Consider the following 16,825-nt stretch of genomic DNA (forward strand, 5'->3'; position numbering starts at 1 on the left):
CAAGGAGAGCCGGGGCTTAATGCCGGAGGTCAGATTTATTTTTAATTTTTGCATCCATCAGGGTAGCAAGACCCCCTCAACCAGCTCAAAATCCTCCCTGTGTTGGAAAAGCAGATTCAGTCCGCAGGCTCCAGCCAAGGTGAGGTTTGAGGAGTGGTTGGGGAGCCCTCTCCAGGCTCTGGGCTAAGATCTTGCCAAGCCAGCCGTGGGTAAATGTCACCAGGTGAGTACTCCCCACTGACCTGCAAACTCTCCTCTCCTTTCCAGGGGGGGTAATCCAAAGTAACTCCACTTCACCCTTTCCGCGTTTAAATTGGTGAAGGCAGAGAAATCCCCTACTAGTGAGCAGCGTGGGGCAGGATCGCTGCTCTCTCCAGTGCATCTCACGGGATCAGGGGGTTGTGTGAAACGAGGGGGGAAATTCCTGCTTTTTCCAACTTTTCGTATTTCTATCTCCTGTCTCCCCCCCCCTTTTAACTTCCTTAAGAGTTGGGGAGGTTTTGAAATGAAAAGACCCTGTGTCATCAGACATGAAATACGAGCTGGTTGCTCACATTGTCATATTTCTCGGCTTTATTGCCTTTCAGAAATGATTTTTAAAAATCAGACTGTTTCACCAGAGATTCGGAGGGACTCTGCAAATGTTATGAGAGCCTGGGAAAGGAAAGGGCTGATTTAAGTGTGTTGTGGAGATTAAACTCGCTTGGCGCATGGAAATGTGTTTATACAACTGATGGATAAACAGCCGTGTTGGTAGCAGGGTGTTGAATAAGTATAGACGAAATTATTGAACGTTAATTGAAGCAAAACACCTGTTCTCTGTTTGCTAGATAGATTGGCCATGTCTTACCTGTAATAAATATATTCTTGGAAAAAAATCCTAGTGCGCCTCCTATAAATAATGATGAACTATGTCAGCATGTGAGTATATAATTTTCTGTAGTATATAAATTTAAAGCAAGAAGACTCTTAGAGTGTGGCTGTGAGGCAGAAACCAAGGGTTTTCAGATCCCTAGTGAATGGAAACCTCACAAGAAGATCTGCAAAATCCATTTGCTTTTGCTCCTCTGGAGGTTTCCGTTTGTTCAGTAGTTTATTTTTTATACATATCCCCATAGCTCATCTCTTTGTAGCCTTTTCTGAGAGGGGCTTAAGGGAAACTACAGCTTCATCCCAGGTCTGCCCGCTTGGAGAGACCATGTCGTGCAGTGCTGCCTGCTTCGGGTGACACTATATAGGCGTTTATATTTTCGAGCCCCAAATAGAACCCATCAGAAATTACATGAAAAGCTCTTCTGTTTGCAAAAAAATCTTGGAGAAGGAAAAGTCAAGGAGAAAGTGACCTCGGAGCAGAGTCTAAAAGTCTAAAAGGATGAATCTTTGGGAGAGAGGAGACAGGATGGGCGAGCTTTGCTCGGTTTGCAAACTAGATTAATTTTAGATATGTGATTGTTGTGAGTTGGTAAAGGGAAGTGGAACTGGAAATAGTTATTAAAAAAAAAAAAAAGTCCGAAGTGGAAACTTTTTCCTGCTTTCAGAATCAGCACCAAGTGCATTTGGCTGTGAGGAAAAAATCGGAGTACTGTCAGCTTGCAATGGAAAGCCAGAAGCTTCTGAACTCAGATACTGTTTATAAATAATCTTTATTGTTTGTGGAGAGAAGGAATCATTTCCAAATAGTGCTCTGAAACACACAGCTGCCAAAATCCATCCTTAAGAAACAGCTCTTTGGGTTGGCATTTCTAAGCTGAAAACAACCAAATATAACATATTTTCAAAATATGCAGATTTTAAATCTGTGCAGTTGCCACCTTTTACTGATTTACAAGTTTTGGCATAAGAAAGAAAAAGAGCGGATGAGCCCTTTCTTACCGGAAACATATTTAATCACTTTTTAAAGACGGTTGTTATCATTTATTAGAACTGGCACCTTCTTCCAGCTGATTTTGCCTCTGTATCCCTGGTGGAGGAGACCTGGGGGTGCGGAGCTTTGCCCCCGTCCTGATGCTCGGGCAGGGCAGGACGGGGATGTTTCACCAGGGTCTTTACACCAAGAGGCCGACACGGCGTCGGGGTGTGACCTGCATCACTTTAGGCATATTTACTTCTCCAGTTTAGGTTTGGAAACCGATAAGGATAAGCTAAAAGAGGATAAAAGCTGAGAGTGAACTTCATGGCTATGGAGAGTCTGGAGACCAGATTCTGAGATAACCCAGCCTTCAAAGGGCTGAGCGTTTATTTTAGGCGATATAAAACGTTCCGAAATTATACTACTAATAATAATGATAGTGATAATCACAACAACAACAAGCGAATAACTTTTTTTTTTTTTTTTTAAGAGACAGGAAACAGAAATAAAAACTCAGCATAAAGCAAACATAATTTATGAATGATACATTTAGGCAGGTCTAAGAGGTTATGAAAGAAACTTCAGTCACAGACCCCTCCAAACGCACGAAAGCGCAACAAAAAAATCTCTCTTGAAGAGTAAAACCTTAAGAAAAAAAAAAAAAGGTGAAATAAGTTTCTGTAGCCTAAAAGCCGAAGGATCTACCTTTGCCATTTCCTGTGCTAGCTCTCAGTTTGAATGCTGCCGTCTGTTAAAAATCCGTAAGTGGTGAGGAGGGAGGGAGGAGGGGGGGGAATTCCTTGTCTGAAGAGAAGCAAAAACAAGTTACACATGTGGGCAATTTTCCAGGGACCGAAAGTATACTCTGGCTAAAAACCCCAATTCCAAATGAGGTTTGTAATCTCAGCAGTTAATAAAGCGTTTAGATCCCCTGCAAAGTAAAAGCGTATGTGCATTTGAAAAGGGAAGCTGGAAGGAGAGAAAGTTAAAATAAAGTTTGATTGTTGTTCGGGAACCCACATTCTGGCTATTAGACTAGTTCCCCCCCCCTCCTCGCCTCCCTCCTTGAAATAATATTCAGCTCCCATGAAATATCTGGGCTCCTGCCTTGCTCCGGCTGCTGCAGATTTTACACCCCGCAACTGCTGCGGATTCCCCTGGCTCTGCTTTGGGGTCACTACGATAGAACTGGTGTTTCCCCCCTCAAAAAAAAAAAAAAAAAAAAAAAAAAAAAGAAAAAAAAAATCGTCCAAATCGCATTAGTCTGGGAGGAAGGGAAGTAACAGCCCGTGCTGGTGAGAAATCTGTCGCTCCCACTCAAGGCAGGGGAAGAGGGTGGGAAAATACAAGCACAGGTACAAGAATTAAGTTGCGATAGAATTGTTTCCATAAAACCCGTAGCATGAGCCCCAGTGAAATAAAAGGGGGAGTTTCTTTCAGATAGGGTCTTTTCACAACACTTTTGCCCGTAATTAAAACTCATCCCGGGTCGGGGCAATATCAGACAGGCTGGACCTTGGCAGGAGAGCAACTTGGGGGAAATTTGTTGCGTTAATCGCTGTTGCTCCTTGCCTGGAAGCGCAGAAATGTGCAGCGTGTCGCGAACCAGGCAATTACTACACGGAGGATAATTTTTTAATTTTTTAAATTTTTTTTTTAAGCCGTCCCCACACAGCTTCTTCTCCAGGTAAGGTCTCTCTTATCTTTCTAATTTGGAAAAGAAGGGAAACAAACCGCCCCAGAGGCAGCCGTGCCTGTGGGACAGGCGGGACCCCCTGCCCACCGCGCCCTCCTCCCTTCCCAAAGCCCTTGGGAAATGAGTCCCAATTCCCGTTTGGAGGCAGCAATACAGCCCCCCCCGGCCTGATTCTGATCTTTCCAAGCTCTGTGTCCCCCGATCTCCTCCCTGGCCCTTGTTTCCTGTATTTACGTGGGTAGGAGGGAGATCAAAATCAGAAGCCCAGACATTTACAAGGCAGGTTAGTGGTTGCCTATGGGGACATTATTACCGAATAGTTTATGATTAACTTTCCCAGATTGTCCTTTTCCGTTTAAGGGCTTTGAGTTAGGGCACAAGCAGCACGTTGTTTCTAAGGAAGGAGTCCCAGGGCTTGCGAGTTAGGTAGAAAACTCCGAGTTATTTTACGCTGTTTGACTTTCCCTCTCCTCCCCTTGAGCGGCTGTTTGTTTTATAGGCGAGATAGGCACCGTGCCTACCAGAATCACCAGTTTCGGGAATAAAGCACGCACCAGTTTAAAACCCATACAAGTTTTTTGTTTGTTTGTTTTCGTTTTCTTTTAACACTCCGAGCTGAGAAAAAAACCTGAAATCCAAGTAATCCCCTCGGCCACAAAAAGTAGCAGCAGATGGTGGTTTAGATCCTGGATATGGTATCAAAGTTTAATTCTTCAAACCTCGACGGGAGATCCAGTCCCAGGCCTGGATCATGTGAAACTTGTTTTTATGCGTATTTGGAACACCAGTGCAGGGAAATTCTCTTCCATGAGCTGATTGCTCTCTCACACACACGCACACACACAACTCCACGGGCTTCCAGTTTGCAGAAAGTGAAACGGGTGGACTTCATCCGAGCACACGCTCTGACACGCACAATCCCCGCTTCCCTCTTTCTCACGCGGATTTTTATAGTTTTGGGTTGTATCTTTTTAAATCAGCATATTCCCACGTGCAACACGTTGAGATACGGAGGAAGGATGTGGTGAAACTCTTGTGGGCATTTCTGACACCACCTAACCCCTTTTATTTCGTGAACTTCGCAGCCCTGCTCCTCGCCCAGGTTTCGCCTGAAGATGTTGTATTTGATGAACTTACAGACCGATGCCCAACAATGAGCATTAGCCGCGCATCTATGCGCGGTTACGTGCGTACAGACCGCGGCTTGACATTTATCGGTCTCTAAAGACGTGAACATATTTCCTACGAGGTGCAGGAGCTCCTCGGTGACTAAATATTTAATATCCAGCCCGTATGGCTAAGTCCGGCATTTTTACCTCCGTAAGAAAAGCCACAGAGACCCTCTGGCCATCCCGGTCCCTATAAATATTGCCAGCGAAACGACAAACGTGAAGAGCTGCGGAGATGTGCATCAGGGCCTTTAATAAACTTATTTTATCAATGGGGACGATTAAACTCGCGAGCTGCACACAGTTCTTTTGTGTTCCCTAAACCCACGTTTATATCCTTTACACCGAGGCGTAGATCACAGCTACTAAAATAAGGCACACTTAAGTTTCTTTATAGCTGTGTGTGTATTTATAGGTATATATTTTTATGCGAGACACAAACTTTATTGCGCACACGGAGGGGTTTGGTAGCGCGGGGCTGCCTGTCGCTGGGGAGGGGGATTTTAGCCTCTGAGAGGCGCCGCAGCCTAATTAGACCTTTAATAAGCTCTTGATGATTCGGGGCGTGACTGCGTTGTCTCGCAAAAGGTCCTTGAAACGGGGATTTAAACAAAGAAACCATCACCCCTGCCCCGGCGGTGCCCGGTGCTGGGGCCCGGCGGCGGTGCGGGCTGAGCCGGGGGCGGCGGGGGGGACCCGGACCGGGACCAGGACCCGGACCAGGACCCGGACCGGGACCCGGACCAGGACCAGAACCCGGCGGCTCCGTGCCCGGTGCGCTCCAGGGGCTGGGGGGAAGAGGGTACAGGGATGCCACCCCTTCCCCATCCTTCCCGGGGCAACTGCCCTCAGCAAACAAGACCGAGGAGGATAACTGGAGTAAATCAGGTAGTTTGATGTTCTTGTGTTTAAAATTAAAAGCCCAACAACATGAAACTACCTAATTCACAGAGCAGTTCTAGTTCAGCCTTGGGTCAAAGGCTAAAATTCCCAAGAAAGGCGCCTGGGCGGCCATTTTGTTTGACATCATCTGCAATCTGAACTTTTATAATAGAAAACAGTTGCTAGGAAACAAAAGCAACAAAAGGATCTTTTCAGAGAAGAAATAAAACCCCTCCGATTGCACGAAATAACTATTCAAATGATTTCCTATGTACAGTGTCTGGAGCGGATCCCTCCTGCAGGACTTTACAAATAGTTTACAAATAGACCAGAGGAAACAGTAAAATGCTATTGACTTTGAGAAACAAGCGATTATCGCAGCTATAAAAAAGCGCAAAAATTCCTAAAGTTCTTCCCCCACCTCCTCTGGAAAGCTAATTTAAAGGATTTATCTTGATTTATCAAGACTTCGTATTAAAACACTATTACCAGATTTATTTATTTATTTAATCTAAACCCGCCAGCGTTTGGATTAACTTTCCGCAGAGAATAAGAGTCAAATCAGTGAGTTCCGTAAAAAAAGCAATTAATTCATATTCTCCTCCCTTGAAAGCAAGTATAGTGTGATTCATTTAAAGAAAAAGAAAAAAAAAAAGTCAAGAACATATAAATCAATTAAAGCAAGAGGAAAAAAGAGTCATTGTGACTATTTTATAGGTGTAAATAGCAACACAGAGAAACTTATTGTGTCCTTTCCTCCCTCCAACGCGCTCCCCGCGCTGGAAAAGCGTGTTATAAAATAATGACTGGGTGATGATAAAAGGGAGAATTAAAGCTGAGGAGAGGGGCCGGGAGGCGGCCAGGCCCCGGGGGCTTTGCTGGGCTCCGAGCAACTTCCGCGGGGGGAGTTTGGCAGGGGGGGGGAAGAAAAAAAAAAAGTAGCCAAAATTCCCACTGGGGGGGGGGGGGGGGAACAACCAAGAGAGAGAGAGAAGGGGAAAAAAAAAAAGACCATACATCCCCAGCCCATCGGGTGAAGTCACAAAACATTTATATATGTATAGTTATATATATATTTATATTTAGTATAAAGTCAATCTCTTACCTTGTAAGCTGGGGATTTGTCCTCAAGTAGATTAAATAACTAAACGAGGTGAGCAAAAGAAATAATAAAGGCTGGAAAGGCAATAGGCAGAGATAGCCCCGTCCCGAAAGGGCGAGTTTAGGGGAGTTTAAAAGTTCATTGGAGAAACAAATCCTCCGAGTTCAAGAGATGCACGGAGGAGCCAGAAACTTGACTATAACTTAGCTTCATTTCATTTGAAAAGCCTTTAAAAGTCTGGATGGGACGGTATATAAATCTATTGTACCGGAAATACAATAAAACTTAGCCATGTTGTTGAACTTCAAACACTTTACACCAGGTCGAGCGGGGAGACGGGGCGGAATCCGAAAACAAACAAACAAACCCACAAAGAACAACCGCCCCCCGAAAAAACCAAACACCAATTTGAAAGAGAATAGAAGGGAGGGGGGTATTTGGGGGGGAATATTGACAGCCTGGGGGTTTGTTTGCGTTTTTATTTTGTACGAGGTTAGAGCTCTCTAAATGCAAGGAGGGAGGAAAGTATCGTCATTCAGCATCTTTGGCATAGGCTACAATTTGAAATTAATCTACGTTTTTCTATTTCACGATTAATAATTTCTCTCTTTCTCTCCTTTTTGATATACAAATATAGGCAGGTTCGAGTTTCAATCAAACCTGCCAAGGGAAAGAACTTAAAGTTTACTACAAAACTTCAGTTGTATTTACACACGAGGGGCCTATAATACTACATACCTCTAGCACATACGCGATATGTGTTTGCAGACCACGCACACATACAATCTGCTATACTTACACCTACGACACCTACAATAATTTTAAAAATTGTCGAATATTTTCTATTTCCTACAAAGAGGATTTAAAAAACCCTCTAGACCCACTGCTTTACTTTTTATGCCAATGCAATTTGTAAAACAAAAGTCGTGGTCACACTTGAACTCGTCCTACTAAAAGCTTTTTCTTTCAGACAAAACAGGCAGGAGGAATATATTTTAACAGAGCTTTCACTGCTGCAACTTGGAAATGCAGCGTCCCCCCGCCCCTAAATTGCAGATTGAATACATAAATAAGGAACAGCACTCGAGATAAGCGTGAAAAACAAAACCGCATGTGCCATTTAATTTCACGATTAGGTTTAAAATAAATAACAGTAAGGGGGGAAAGAGAAAAAAAAAAAAGAAAAAGAACCCCAAGTCTAAGTAGGTGATGTATTAGGTTTAATTCTTGGGCTGGAATAACATTTTAAGGTAATGGGATTTTTTTTCCCCCCCTTCTGGCTGTTGCTAAAGTTTTAAAAGACATTTTAAATTCAGACGTCAAAGACAAGTTAGAGCTCTTAGACAGTAAATGGATGTCTCAGCTATAAGATAACTTCTACTTGTCAGGGGAATAAGTGCTAAAATAATTAATAGGCTGGGATGGGAGGGATTTCAAGTGTTTGCATGAGCATATATCAGTAAATGTACATATGTGTACGTATCCATTACACACACACTCTTACATAATAGAAGAATCTATTACAGATCATCCAAGGGAAATGGCATTGAATCTCAAGATCTCATTACGGGTTTCTTTGTGACTTACTTAGATCTTCACAAAGCGGCATTTTTATTAAAATACGGTTATGGCAGAGCTGTTTTTCACAGTTTCCATTCGTCAGCATTAGCCTTTGGGAGTATTTGGTGTCCGCTCCATAGGAGTCATGCGGATATTCCCAAGCAGAATACGTTACAAACGGGAGGTGCTTGTCGCATTTATAGGAAAAAGATTAAAAAGTTGGCCTTAAAGCCTCCTCCTTCCCTCCCCCTCCACATGGCAGGGCCTGGATGTGAATGGGAAACAGTCCGGCGGGGGCTCTTTCTCTCTTTCCTCCAGCTATCCATCAGGCCAAAGGACATACCAGCAACGCACACAAAACTGCGCTGTGATATTTCTTAACCACCCATTGAAAAAAAAAAAAAAAAACAAACCCTACGTGAATGTCTGAATCATTACAGCTCCGGTAATAATAATAATTTTTTAAAAAGAGGAATAAATAATAAATACCGCCCCTCCGCTGGCTGGGGCTGTATTTAACCGCTCGTCCCCGGGAGGAGCGGGCTGGGAGCACCGCCCGCCCCGCTGCGCGTCTCCCCGCTCCAGGCGGCGGCGGGGCCCGTGGCCTCGGGGCGGCGCTCGCTGGCCGGGCTGAGCCGGGCTGAGCCGGGACCCGCAGCGCCCTCGGCCCGGCCGCGCTCCGCAGAGCCAGCTGCCAGCTCTGGGGGTGCAGCTTTTGTTCCTCGGCCAAGGAGAAGACAAACATTTTCACTATTTTCTTTTTTGTTTTCCTTTTTTTTTCTTTTTTTTTTTTTAAAGTGAAAGGAGGGAAAAGCAAAGAGAGAAAACAGCGTTAGAATAAAAATTAAATTAATATTTCTGCCTTAAGGAAAGCCTCATTAAAACACAAAAAAAAACCCCAAACCCAAACTCATTTCTCTGAAGCCCCGTAGGGCCTTTTTGATGCACGCAAAGAGCTTTGCTACGCCAGTAATTCCGGGTGGGCGGAGGGGTGCGACGCACACGGGCTGCCACGGCCCCGAGTGGGGGTGACCGGGGGGGGTCCCGACGGCGATGGGCAGGCGCAGAGGAGGACAGCGGGGTCCTCGCCGCGGCCCCGGGGTGTCGAGGGGCAGGAGGAACCCTGAGCGAGGGTCTCCTGCCTCCAGGTGAGGGGCGAGACTGCACCGTGGGCCGGCTGAACCACGGCCAAACCCCTGCCAGGGGCAGCTCCAGCTGCGGTTCCCCTCGCCGGGGTTTGCGGGCTCGGCGGGGAGAAGCAAAACCCCGGGGGCGGCACCGCCCCGGCTACTTGTTGCTGCGGAAAAAACCCAAGTTTTCATCCAGGGCAAGGGAGACACGAGTGGGGCGAAACGGGAGCCCGTCGGAGTCCCTCGGCCTGGCCTCCTGCCCTCCCCATGGGGGTTCGGATGGAGGATTTGCTTTTCCATCTTCGGGGTCCCCCCCCCCCCCTCGGCCGAAATCACGGTGCGCGGCCGTCCGCGCTCCTCCTGCGCGCAGGGAGAGCCGGAGGATTTTATGGACCCACAATCAGACGGAGTCATTAGTCCCGGGCAGGGAACCCCAAGGAATGACCCACGCGTGTTCCCCCAGCGCCCCTTCCCCTGCGCACCCACTACCCGAATTAAAGGAAAGCGAACTCTGCAAAGCCCCGGGCTTAAAAGCAGAACCCGGGGGGGGGGGGGGGGGAGTTCCCTTCGCTACTCTAATTAATTCGAAAACTCCAATTAATAGGAAAACCCCCATTAATAGGAAGGAAAAGGCGGCGGGAGCTCCCGCACCCCCGCCTCGTAATAACTCCCTATTTCTTTGCAGGGCGAACTGGAAACCCAGACGGTGCAGAGAAGCAAGACGAAAAGCCATCTCTCAGCGAGCAAGCACGTAAGCACCTTCCCCCAGCAGCAGAATTTAATTTGGGGTGTCGGGAGATGCCGGAGGTGCCTTTGCGGGCTCAGGGCTGAGCTCAGCCCCAGCCCGGCCCGGCCGCGGGGTCCGGGACCCTCCAAAACCGGGGAACAGAGGAGAGCTGCTTCGCTTGGGAAAAAAATAATTAGCCTCCAGACATGAGGCAAAGTTTCTAAGTTAGTCAAATAAGGCTTCCTTTCATTAGCAATAGAGGCTTCGCATGGAGGGGTTGGGGGCTAACCTTAAAAAGTAACTTTTACAGGTACGAAAAGAGTCAGAAACGTTACCCTGTCTCCCATTAAATAAAATAAATTAGCAAAATAATTCGGACAAGCCGATGGTCAGACAAGAAATCGATCGGTCAAGCGCATTTAACCTTCCAGAACGAAACCTCTCGCTTTGCCAAGACCTTACAGGTCCAACAACTCGTGCGAGAATTTATTTTGCCCCGTATATTCGCATGCCAGCAACATACTTCTAAAATCTTCGGTTTAATAATTTTCAGGAGAGATTTCGTTTCTTTTTAGGAATTCTTTCAATTGCTGTATTTTGGAGTATTTTGAATTACACTTAAATCTTTGCAGGAATTCTCCCGTTGAGGGGGAAAAAAAAAAAAAAAAAGGAACAATACTGGTAAAAATTCTCTGGAAATGAGCAACAGAAATATATCCGACACCGGGCGGTCCCTTAAAACAAAATACTCCATTTGTTCCTATTCCATCCATTTGTTGGGAAATTCAATTAAGCCTGGCATCCTTCAATTATTTACATAAGCCCTCTGTCCCGGAGACTTTAATAGGTTTCTTCTCTGGTTTTCAACATTGTTATTAGAAATCCATAAAGCAGGGGAGGGACAGGAAATTAAATTTAAAGGTACCTCATTATGGCACAACTGCTTTCCTAGCTCTGCATCGCTGCGGACGGACGCAAGTTTATGCGGACGGAGAGAAACACATGGCGACATGAAAAGGCTGAGTCCCCTCAGCAAGTGGACTTGGCAATCCTGTCGAAATGACCTTTTAGTCTCAAGTCTAGCAAGCAGCCTTCCTTCCCATCCCACCGGTGGGCTCTAAGAGTCGGCAGAGAGAGAGGGAAAAAAAAAAGGAGGGAGAAAGGAAAATCGTGCGAATGGTAGACCCACGTAAGTAGAAAGAGTGGGTTGGATTGTTTTTTATTTATTTTTTAAACTAGGTATGCGCTGGGAGAGGCTGAGATGGGGGGATTTATTCCAGAAGACTTTTCCAGCCTTTGAGCCAAGCAGGATTTCTCTGCGGCGAGCTGGAGCTGCGACGCGGCCGCCTCTAATCCCCGGGTCCATGGCGCAGGTTAGTGGGTTTAGTCAAACAGATAAATAGATAGTGATGCTAATGATGAAGAGTCGGACAGACGATTAAAAAATCAGTAGTCAAAACTCCCAGCAGAAAACCAGGCGAGTGGAGAAGGAGGGATACGAGGAACGCGGCTTTGCCTCCGATCTCTGTTTTAAAAGAGAGCTTGAGGGTTCTTAGAAGACGGAGCACGAAGTTATCATGACAAAATAAAGAAGAGGGAAGATAAGGAAGTGTGCTCGCCCGTCCAGAGAGCCGGCTAGCAGTTTTCTACCCAGACGGCTGCAGCTGATGAGGAGGATAAAGTATTCTCTGGAAGCTACATGTGGGAAATTATGAAAGACCAACACGTTACGACAAACGCCTCCCTCTCCAGTCTCCCGGCGAGGCCGACTCCAGCACTCACTCACCTGGCCGTGCCTTTCCTCTTTGACTTTTCCCTTTTTTTCTTTCTTTCTTTCTTTCCTTTTTTTTTTTTTTTTTTTTTTTTTTTGGTTTTTAAAGCAAACGCTTCCCCTCCCCCTTAAAAATACCAGGGAAATAAAGAAATGACGGCAGCCCTCTCCTTCGCAGAGGCATCCTTCCACCACTTGTTACAGCCCAGCAAACCTTCCCCCGCTCCGGCTGATTTTATATTAGTTTTTAAGGTTTTTGCCTTTTTTTTTTTTTTTTTTTTTTTTTTTTTTTTTTTTAAAATCCGGGGGACTCCTTCTGGTTGAACGTTAGTCTGACTTGAGAGCGAGGGTGCTGTAAATTAATTTTTAACCAAAGGGCCATTCTTTTAGCAAAGGGAAAAAAAAAAAAACCCAAACACCTTCCCTCCCCTGTCTAGACAAAATCACTCTGTTTTGACGGCAAACTGCAGGCTTTCCCCGCTCCTCGCTAATTCCTGCTTGTTTGCCGCCTTCTGCTATAAACCGGGGGAGGCGAGTTTAATTTTTATTGATTTGGTTTACCCACCTTCGACTTCTTGTGCTGTTTTAGCATCTTTAGACCTGTCTAAAGATGGAGCTTCCTGCCGCCAAAAAAAAAAAAAAAAAAAAAAAAAAAAAAGAGGAATAAAAAGGAAAAAAAAAGGACTTTATCTTCTCTTTTACTTCCCCCCGGTCCATGAGCAGTCTCCAGCACAACGGGCACCTCAAAATCCCCCTCGGCAGCGTGTGCCCCAGCCGGCGCGGAGCCCCCTTCCCGGGGAGCGGCGGCCACAGCCCGGGGTGGGGGGGACTCGAGAGGCACCCGAGAACCTGCGGGGTCGGTGGGTAAAGCGGGGACCCCGGGGAGCAGCTCTCCGGCATGGCCCTCCCGAGCCGGGGGGGTGGCAGGGGGGGTTCCAGCTTCTCCTCCCAGGCAGGACTCTCCTCGTCTGTGCCCGGTGGGGGGGACGGGGGGCGGGCAGGGCTCTTCTGCGCTGCCCGGGGGGGACAGACCCTAGACGGGGTGGAAGAGAGGCGGCAGGACCCCCAGCCCTGGCTGCTGCCCGCTCATTTCCGTCCCCAAAGGAGGTGCGGGGGGACACACATCCCTCTTCCCCCCAACTTTGCGATCGGAAGCCTTGAGCTGGGTTGGAGGGCTGGGAGGGAGGAGAGGCGGCGGGGGGAGCGGGGCGCTGCCCCGGAGCTGCCAGGGGAAGGAGCGGGCTGGGGCTTCGCAAAAAAAGATATTTTGGGGTAAGGGGGGGAGGTCTCTGGCGATTGACTTATCTGTTAGAAAACGCGTCTGCAGGCGAGCTCACCAATCCGGGGCGGCCGAGGCTGCCGAGACCATCCCCTGGTGTCAGTTTTAATGGGAAACTTCATTGCTTTGCAGGGGGGGGGGGATGAATTTTTTAATATAAAGCCCTGCGGCTGCCGCTGCCTTTCCCCTCGCCCCTCCTCACTCGCTCGGCTCCCAAGCAGTTGCTCACACCTCTATTTCCAGCCTCCCTATTTTTGGGGTGGGGGTTATTTTGGGAAAGCCCTTTGCGGAGGTGAAGCGGGAGCCTGTGGCTCTGCCAAGGCATGAAAACCCATTCCCAAAAACAAAAAATAGAGAGGAGAAAGAGTCCTGCGGAGTGTTGACGTCCAGTTCCCCGTAGCGAGCCCGGCTTTTGCAAGCTGGGATCGGAGCCTTTGCCTCCTTGCAGTGCACCTTGCCTGCAGGGTGCACACCGCTACGTGCAGAGGGGGGCAAACATTAAATAGCGGATATCGGTTCCAGAAAGGGCGGGGAATTTTCAGGGAAAGGACGATCTCCCGGCTGGGGTTTCTTGCTGTAGCGCCGAGACCCACGGAGGGATGAGCCAGGAGGTGACTTGGACCACCACAAAGGCCGGGGACACGCTCCCCCCACCTCCCAGGCCCCTCTTCGCCCTTCCCGGGGCCGAACCGGAGCTACGGTAGGGCCGTTCCTGCGGAAAACCCACGCCCCGCGGGCTGCGGCGCTGCACACGCGTGGGCCTGGTCAGGCTGCGCAAGGAGTGGGGGGGGGGGAAGCAGGCAGAGCAGCCCCCCTCCGTGTACCCCCCATGCTCTGACTCAGCCAACTCCTTTTTCCTACCCCCTCCAGCAGGAATTCAAGTTCTTGGCCGGTGGCTGGATGGCGACCCTCCTCCTGGGCTGGCAAAGCCGGGGCGGGGGGCGGGGGTCCCCCCAGTTTGGGGGTTGCTTGGGGGCATGGCCAGCACAGAGAAAAGCCGGGTTTCCCAGGAGGACGATGCACAGCCCGCTTGCTCTCTCTTCAGAAAGGATTTATACAGAGGATTAAATGCCCGGCCGCATAGGGCACTTTAACAATCAGCGTGAATTAATTCTGACTCTGTCTTTAAGAAAAATGATGGTTTGTGGCACAATCCTCTGCAGGGCTGTCATTGCAAAGAAGAAAAGAAACCAAAGCCCAACGCACCGGCGGGTTTCCGATGGCTGGATGCACCGTTTCCAAAACGGCTCGGACTGCGAACGTGGAGGAAAGGGGAAATTTGGGGCTTCGGTAGAATCTATTACTCCAATTTATTCACTTGTAATATACTTTCCTTTCTGGAAATGAGCCTGCGGGGACGGGGTGGTGTTGGAAATCTATTAAAGCTTACACCGGTAGGAGATATTTTGCAGTTGCATCTGGTTCTATATTCGCGACACATTCTCAAAAATATAAAAATACACGGATTTAAACAGCTAATAATGGACGACAATGGGGGAGGGGGAAAGGCAAAAAAAAACAAAACCAAGGAGGAGTGGGATTTTACAGATTTGGGAAACCATAAGTTTAAATCTTGTAAATACAGAAAAAAAGACCCCAAACCCAACCAAACCCCTGCTATAAAACGACCGAGGGGACAAGAGGGGGGCACACTTCCCAGAGCTCTGAGCCCCGGCCGGTGTTTGCCCCTTCCCCAGCCGCCTCCAGCCCCGACGCTCCCCCGCGGCCGGGACTGACCTGGGGCACGCAGGACCCGCTCCCCGCACTTCTCCGGGAGCTGCGGAATTGAGGTGGGTTTTCCCCATTTCATCTCCTTTCTGCCTCCCATCTCCGATTCCAACCGGTTCCCCACTTGCTCTCTCAACGGGCCTTTGCACAGAGCCCTTAATTAAGAAGAGCCCTTAATTAAGACCCCTTTCCTCTCCGGGGTCTGATTCTGCACTGCGGCGCCTCTGGAACTTTTCCCTTCAGCCTCGCCCCCTCCTCTTCCACCAGGGACCAAAGTCCAGACCCGCTTTGCACATTGATCCTGCGGTCCAAAGGATCACCCGTGGGTGTTTCCAGCGAGCCGGGGGACAAAGTCAGCGTGTGCCCGAGGGGGACCGGCCGTGACCGTCCCCCCGACCGCCGGGCCCGCTGCAGCCCTGGCCCCGCTCCGTGCACTTGCTCCCTTGTCGTTACCGTCTGCCCATCACCGGGAGCCGTCGGGGAATTGGGGACGGGGGAACGGGAAGGATAAATGGGAGCAGGACTTTTAAAGGAAAAGTCCAGGGTTGATGTTTCAGGGTGTCTCGGCTAAAAGGAGTGAAGGTCTGCTGGTTGGAGATATATATATAGATATATATATATCTATATATATATATAAAGTAAATCTGTTTGTGAGAAAAGCGGGAAGGAAAGGGCACGACTGGAAAACTGGGAAGAGGGCAGAGGATGTGCCCAGCCTTTGGGAAGGACCCCCGGCCCTCTCAAGAGGGTTTTTTGTGGAAGTACTTAAAGGATGACAAATGCGCTTCCGCAGGGAGAGCTGGAGAGGGCTCAGGGCGTTATCATCGCCCGAGGGAAGCCGCTGAGGGCCCGGACTAAATACACACCGTAAAGGCGGGTGGGGGCTTTGCCGTCCTTTACTCCGGGCCGAATCCTGACAATCGCTCCTCGGCCCTATTTCTGCCGGGGACTCCGTCGCCTCCCCATCCTGACGGGCTTTACTACATTCACTTCGCTTTCGGATTTTCGGGGGGAAGCCCCGCGGCTACGATCGTGCGGGACCTCGGGGCGGCGGGTGCCGAGGGCGGGGGACACGCAGTGAATTTTGCCACACGATGCAAATCACAAGAGGAACAACCCCAGACCGCTGCCTCCCCGAGTTTGCTGCCGGCAGGTATTAACGTGCTTCGCTGCCCCGGCCGAGCATCCCGGTCCAGTGAAGCACAGGGCACCCCCGGCGAGAGCCCTTGCGCCCCCGGTTCGTAAAGAAACCTTCCTTGTAAAAGTCGCTTTACATCTCATGAGCCTGAAAACTACCAGGTAACAACTTTTTATGACCCGACTCCCAGGACACGGTTTAATTTCATTCCTTAACTCAATTCTCCATCCCTTTCTGTCCTGGCTGCTTTTCCCAGCAAGACACCCCTCCGGGTTTAGCACGAATTTAAACACTCAAACCTTGCAGCGAGAGCTGATTCACGACCTGGCCTTAAACCGCAGGATTTTCAGACCGTCTGGAGTTGAACTCTGGTTCCAGCCTGGGGGGGATTTTCGGCTTTTTAAAGTCCTTGGGATCCCCATGACGGCGGGGAGAGCCCCTCTGCCAGCAGCAGCTCCGGTCTCTGCAGGAAGGTGTTGGAGTTAGTTCATCCTGAGGGTTTCCTGGCTCCAGGACATCCCAAGGGCCACTCTGCTCCCTTGTAGGCCCAGCTGGCTGCGCAGAAAAGTCCTAACCCCGGTCTGAAGCAGCTGGAGAAACTCCTCAGATGTGTTGTTTTGCTGTTCTTGCTGGTTTTCCTTCTAATCACTTGTACATTTTGGAGTTCAAAGCAGGAGCTTGGTGGGGAGAAAAGGAGGTGAAAGAAGGGGAAAGCGGCACTGGAAATCCAGGCAAGGAAAAAGCACAAGAGCAAATCCATAGCTTAACTCCCCTTGAAAGTGGATGGATGTGAA

At 48.7% G+C, this 16,825-nt stretch overlaps 1 long non-coding RNA gene across 3 annotated transcripts; it reads left to right on the forward strand.

The window, feature by feature from the left end:
* The first annotated feature begins 123 nt into the window (after positions 1 to 123).
* On the forward strand, positions 124 to 14,559 carry LOC142604947 (uncharacterized). 3 transcript variants are annotated; one of them, XR_012838800.1, is made up of 4 exons: positions 124 to 223; positions 10,074 to 10,139; positions 11,355 to 11,488; positions 14,329 to 14,559. It is a non-coding gene; the product is annotated as an uncharacterized LOC142604947 (long non-coding RNA). The 3 variants fall into 3 exon arrangements; XR_012838799.1 differs by lacking the exon at positions 124 to 223 and adding an exon at positions 2,169 to 3,536; XR_012838801.1 differs by lacking the exon at positions 124 to 223 and adding an exon at positions 9,608 to 9,725.
* Positions 14,560 to 16,825: the final 2,266 nt, after the last annotated feature.

Source organism: Balearica regulorum, chromosome 24 (genome assembly GCF_011004875.1).
Source record: "Balearica regulorum gibbericeps isolate bBalReg1 chromosome 24, bBalReg1.pri, whole genome shotgun sequence".
NCBI lineage: Eukaryota > Metazoa > Chordata > Aves > Gruiformes > Gruidae > Balearica > Balearica regulorum.